Here is a 7,074-nt window from a genome sequence, read left to right as displayed (position 1 = left end):
CTCGGCCCGAGTCTCCCTAATAAAATAAGAAGCGAAGAATCAACCAATATTCTCATACACAAACTCTCAATAGAGGAACTAGCGGTCTTGCGGCTCAAAGAGTCAGCGAACACATTTGCTATCCCAGGGTGATACAAAATATCGCAATCATAATCCATGACCATCTCAAGCCACCTATGCTGTCTCATATTCAGATTTGACTGATCCGTGAGATATCTCAAACTCTTGTGATGCATGTAGATAGTACATCGTACCTCATACAAATAAGGTCGCCAAATCTTGAGAGAAAACACCACTACTTCCAACTCTAGATCATGAGTCAGATAGCAAACCTTATGCGGCTTCAGCTGCCGAGACGCATAAGCGATAACCCTCCCATGCTGCATAAGTACCGTCTTAGATGGGTGATGGATGCATCAAAAAATACGACAAAGTCGTCAACACCCTTGGGGATGATCAAAACTGGTGCCTCACATAACTTCTATGTGAGCATCTCAAATGCAACCTGATGCTCTGGTCTCCAATGGAAATCAACACCCTTCCTCGTCAGATGAGTGAGGGGTACTACAATCTTGGAGAAGTCCTGGATAAATCTCCAATAATAGCCTGCTAATCCGAAGAAACTCCTGATCTTCGAAGGAGACTTCGGGACTTCCCACTGCGTATTTGCCTCGATTTTGGCCGGATCGACCAAAATCCCATCCTGATTAATGAGGTGCCCCAAGAACTGGACCTCTCGTAACCAAAAATCACACATTGAGAACTTGGCATATAGTCGTTCTCACCTCAAAACCCCAAGAAGCTCTCGAAGGTGCTCCTCGTGCTGCTCCCTAGTCTTGGAATACACCAAGATATCATCAATAAACACAATAATTGATCGATCGAGCATTAGCCTGCACACTCGATTCATCAGATCCATGAATACCGCAGGCGTATTGGTGAGCCCAAATGGCATCACCACGAACTCGTAATGACCATAACAAGTCTGAAACACAGTCTTCTACACGTCCTCCTCTCTAATCCTTACCTGATGATACCCTAGCCTCAAATCCATCTTGGAGAACCAAGATGCTCCATGCAACTGATCAAAGAATTCATCAATTCGCGGAAGGGGATAACGGTTCTTCTCTGTCAACTTGTTCAACTCTCGGCAATCAATGCACATCCGGTGCGAACCATGCTTCTTCTTGACGAAGAAAATTGGGCCTCCTCACAGAGAACTGCTCAGTCTGATGAACTCTTTGCCTAACAGCTCCTAAAGCTGAGAGGAAAACTCCTGCATCTCAGGCGGTGCCAGTCGGTACAACGCCTTGGCAATCTGAGCCACACCTAGAACCAAATCAATCCTAAACTCAAACTGCCTCTCAGGAGGCACACCGGGTAACTCCTCCGGGAACACGTTACGAACTCTCTGACGACCGGCACATCTGAAACCGAAGTCTGATCCCTTATCCGAGTATCAATCACATACACAAGATAACTCATACAACCATGCTGAATATACTACCTAGCCCTGCCAACAAAGCAAAAAGCTGACCCAATCCTGGTATCCTCCTCGTAGATAACCAGTTCTCCCCCACATAGAGTTCGAACCACTATCCACAGACCCTTGCCATCTATCATAACACTAAACCTACTCAACTAATCCATCCCCACTATCACACAAACATCCCCTATGGGGATGGAAATCAAATCGATCGGATAAAGTACCCTAAAAATCTTCAAAATACAACCCTGATAAACCCTGGATGCAGAAACCCCAAGTTTGTTGGTGATAGAAACCTGCAACGGACACTCTAACTCTCTAATAGGCATATCAAACACCCTACTAAACGTCTGGGATAGAAAAGATCGACTCGCACCCATGTCAAAAAGCACAAGAGCAGGGAAAGAGTTGACTAGGAAGGTACCTAACAAAATCATAAACATAATCATATCATAAATAACTCGACATAATATAAATAGAAACATACCAGTAACGACGTCTGGTGCTGCCCTAGCCTCCTCGGCAGTTAGCTAAAAAGCACGACCTCGAGCCCTTGGGGGCTCTCCCTTAACTTGGCGCCCATCGGTGATCATCAAAGTGGCTGGCATTGAGGCCTGCGCCGGCTTGGCGGCGAGTAATGGAAAGTTGACCTTTACATGGCCAACCAGATCACAATGGTAGCAAATCATGGTGCTCGGTACTATGGCCGATTGGCAACAATACCTCGCAAAGTGCCCCTCATTGCCACATTTGTGGCATCCAACAGATGATCGGAAAGAAACCACATGAACCTTGTTGCACTTCTGACAAGTGCGGCCCCTCTGACTCCCAGATCTCACATCAGCGGCCTAAAACCGCTTCACCACAGGCTACGACTGCACTGGAGCCTACCTCTGCACCCACGTCTGGAGCTCCAACTCAATTTCCCGCCGCCTAGCGGCCTTCTATAACTCCACAAGTGTACCATAGCGTTGAGTAGACACAAACTGGAGGATGTCCGTCTTGAGTATGCTCAAGTACCAGGTCATCTGAGTTTGCTTAGAAGCAGCAAAGGAAAGGAAAAACAGTGCTCTCTCAGTGAACATCTTGGTGATCTCAGTCATCGAATTTATCCCCTGCCTCGCCAGATACTCTTGGGCTAATCTCTCTCTCTCTCTCTCCCCTCTCTCTCTCTCTCTCTCTCTCTCTCTCTCTCTCTCTCTCTCTCTCTCTCTCTTTCTCTCTCTCGCTCTCTCTCTCTACCTATCTATCTATCTATCTATCTCTCTCTCTCTCGAGCAGAACATATCAGAAAACTGCTCCCATAATACAACTATTCTCTCTGCTCTAGAGTGTATGAACCAGTAACCGGTCTCCACCAATCCTTCGCTCCAGACCGAAGAAGGTTCAGAGAGCACTTGAACTTCTGGTCAGCTGGGCAGGAGAAAGTAAAGAAAACTCGCCCAACATCAGACAACCATCTCATGGAAATGATAGGATATTGGACTCCATCAAACATCGGGGGCTTCGTGTTGTTGAAGTTGCGATACTGAAAAGCTCCGCCCCCTGCCAATCCCCACAGCAACGACGGTCGTGGTAGCTGTAGCAACAACAACCTCAGAAAGTGTAGTGTATCGGTCATCAAAGAACTCCATCATGGTGGTCTTGATAGACCCAAACTACTCCAGTATCTGACCCTGGACAATAGAAACAACCTCAGCATGAATCAGCTCCCTAACCTGGTCCTCGGTCATCCCTGGCCTATCCTGGCCACTCGATCCAGCTCCTGACTCAAATTGCCTTGTAAGAACCATACTGAAAATAAACCATAAAATATCAGATGAGCCGCATATAATACCATATGATCCATTCCAGCAACAAAACCCTAGGGGTTGTGACTTCCCTGCTATGCGTACACTCTACTTCCAATAGTACGAGCCCATACTACCTTCTGGACCTTCCCATATTTGTCTCAGAAGATCATCACATCAACCGTATTAACAGACACTCAGATATGCATACATCCTATTCTCATTTCCTAGAGAAAGGCTAAACATTCCTCAACTGGCTGGCTGACCCCACATAACTCATCCATGAAACTTCCACCATCCCCTCAACACTCATGTATGCTAATCATACATAACATTGGATTCCATAGACAGTCGAATACTTGATTCTACCCTAAGCCCACAACCAGACAAAGAACATGAAATAAGGACAAATCAAACATTCTCTACCTATAAAATCTTAGTTATGTACAATTTTGATGCATACACTAAGGAACTACAGTAATGATGTCAATTTTATCGAAGAATAACCATAGGCTATCAGGCATCATATAATCAGTCAATTTTATCATGCAATTCATGAAGATCCCTACCCTATCACTAGCATGATATTCTATCATAAACAGAATAGCAGATAATTGTGTTGTAACTTAGGGTATACTTACTGGCTCTGGCTGATCGTACGCATCACATCCTTACTTGGTTACTTTTGAAAATCTTTTTTAGAACTTTTTCCAGTTCCTTAGTTTGACGCTGGATTCACATGAATGTTCCTCTAATTCGCTCAAACCAAGGCTCTGATACCAAGTTGTAACATCTCAAAAAGCACAACAAATTTAAACTTTTCAAAATAACCCATTACTAAAAAGAAGTGTTTACATAACCGTTGTTTCAAAAAACATTATTCAAAATCAGAGTCTACCAAGATTAACAACATAAAACCAAGGATGTGCACGGTCACGCCTTCGCCTTGCCACGGTCCTCAAAATTACATGAAACAAAACTAAAATTGTAAGCCAATGCTTAGTGAGTCTCCCGTAAAGTACCACCATATAAACATAACAAACAACAACTTGCATATAGAGCCTTCAACATGACTAGACCGCCTCACTGGCCTTTAGCCTATCTAGACCGCTCTCTGGATCTTCAGACTGACTGCTCCGCCTTGCAGACATTCAGTCTATCAGAACCGACCTGTGTATCTTTGCCTTCAGTCTCATCTGGTCTGCCTCAAAGTAGTAACCATCACATATCAACATACACCATATCAATCAATAGCTACCAGATAAAGGTAGTCATACAAATCTAACAAATCACTATAGCATATCAACATCATATATACCAGGATACAGATCTAACAGATCAATATAACATATCAACATACTGTGAACTAGGATATCAATCCAATGGGCCAGCCTTGGTGCCTTCGACCCATAAGTACAATGCGGAAAACTCACCTCTCAATCCGAACACAGTCTAAATGAATCTCTGCTCCGGCAACCGGTACTACTCGACTCCTAGAAATTAGAACATTTCCCATTCAAGATTAATAATACTTCCCAAAATACCCTTGGTCAAACTTGGTCAATGGTCAAAAGTCAAGTTAACACCCAACCAAGTCAATCTACAGAGGCAATTCAGCCGAGTCGACCTAGCCGAGTACGCTGGGCGTACTCCTCTATAAGCGGGGCGTACTCGTTTGTTGACCAGACGACAAGACTCTAACCACATACGCGCAACGTATCACTTGGTATGCCCAACGTATACGCCTGGTGATCCCTTTTCCTATTAAGAGTTTAATATAGCGAAGTTTCACGTCCAAAGTTAGATCCAAATCCCAAATAATGTTTTTCACCATAAAGTTTCCAACTTTATGGTCTTGCATGGCCAATAAGGTCTTAACACCAAAAACCTCAACCACTTAACCCATTAAGATCTCAAAGCACATGCAAGGAAGGAAAGATATTATCAAGACTACATTTTTATGCTTCTAAACACCTTAAAGTGACTGAAAAGTCAAGTTAAATGGATTAGAGTAGCTTATACTCAAAATACACAAATAATGGGACCAAAAGGACACAAACTCCATGGCTAACTTAGATCTATGCATAAATAATCAAGTTCATAACTTTATACCACAAAATGGATCTTGAATGTGAGGTGTTCTAAGATCTAAGGCCTTGATCTTCCAAGATGATGCTTCTTTCTTCACCTTCCTTCAAAGGAACCACGAACACAGCTCATACCCAAGGGTTAAAAATCAAAAAACTTCACACTTAAGAGTGATATTTGGAAATACCTCATACCGGGATGTTACAACATAGCTCTAAGTTCTGTAGATCTTGGGCACTCCAGAAAAAAGGTGTTTCTAACATCCCAAAAATCACACTAAAATTTTTAAGTTTTAATTAAAATAAAATGATTATTTCCAACCAAAACCTAAGTCATAAGAAACTAATGTCAAGTACAAATACTCCAAAATCAATGTATCATAATATCTCCAAAACATGTCACCGAAGGATGTGTACAATCACGCCTTTGCCTTGCCCCGATCATCTGAAGTACCTGATACATAAAACTTTAACTGTCAGCCAAAGCTTAGTGACTTCCCCAAAATACTACCAGACAAACATATAACAATATTCATATTGAGTCCACAACCAGTGGGTTAGATTACCCCTTAGCCCATACCATGAGTGTGGCTTGCCTTCCTGGCCCATAACTTATGTCTGGCTTTCTCCCGGGTTTGTTGGCTTCCACACAGACCAGTATTTCCACAACCCAACCACACTATTTCGACATATGAAACATATAAAAAAATAACCAGCAAACAAATAATCATATAGATCTAACAAATCACTACATCATAACAACAACCTATATACTAAGATACAAAACTGAATGGGTTGGCATTAGTGCCTTCGACCCACAAGTACAGTGAGGAAACTCACCTCACAGTGTCAACTCTACAGGTCAGCTATACAACAAAAAATGACCTAAACTCAAACTACAACTCAAATAACCTAAAATTCCACTAAGTCCAACTTGGACAAAATTCTGATCAAAGGTCCAAAGTCAAAAAGTCAATGGAGTCAACTTAGACTGAGTACACTCGGCGTACTCAGCCACTACATCCAGCGTAGTGCACTTTCTTGGCCAGATTACAGGGTCTCGACCAGGTACGCACAACGTACCATCAGGTACACCCAACATACGCGATTGACACCCTTTTTCTCGATGAAGTGCTTAATTTATTAAGACACCATGTCTAACACTCAGATCTAGTTCCATATAACATTCTAAGTCATAAAGTTTCTAACTTTATGACTTTCCAAGGATAGAAAGGCTCCAACAACTAATTCCTAACTTAATACACAAACCAAAACCTCATATCTCATGCGTGAAGAGGGAAAGGGACCAAGATCACATTTTTATGATTCTTAATAGCTCCATAATGGATAAAGTTTCCAACTTTATACATTAGGATGGTCCAAAAAACCAAGATCTAGTCTTTAAGTCTCAAAGGGACCAAAAATACATCTTTCTCAACTTAATCCATTATATCCAAGTCTCCAATCTTCAGATCTGAATTAATATGATGTTTAGATGGATATAGTTTCAAACTTTAACCATAACAAGGCCAAAATGTTTCATGATCTAAAATTTTATGCACTAAAGTGACCAAAAAGTGACAAATATGAAAATTAACAAGATCTATGAAACTAATGAGCAAGTTTGAAGCATTTGTACTCACAAAGGTCCAAAAAATTATGTAATCTTGCTGGATGTAGGCCTGAATCCTTCTTCTATACACGTCTCCAC

This window comes from Lactuca virosa, chromosome 7 (assembly GCF_052849685.1).
Source record: "Lactuca virosa cultivar CGN04683 chromosome 7, Lactuca_virosa_CGN04683_v6, whole genome shotgun sequence".
Classification (NCBI taxonomy): domain Eukaryota; kingdom Viridiplantae; phylum Streptophyta; class Magnoliopsida; order Asterales; family Asteraceae; genus Lactuca; species Lactuca virosa.
Note: the sequence above shows the minus strand (reverse complement) of the source record.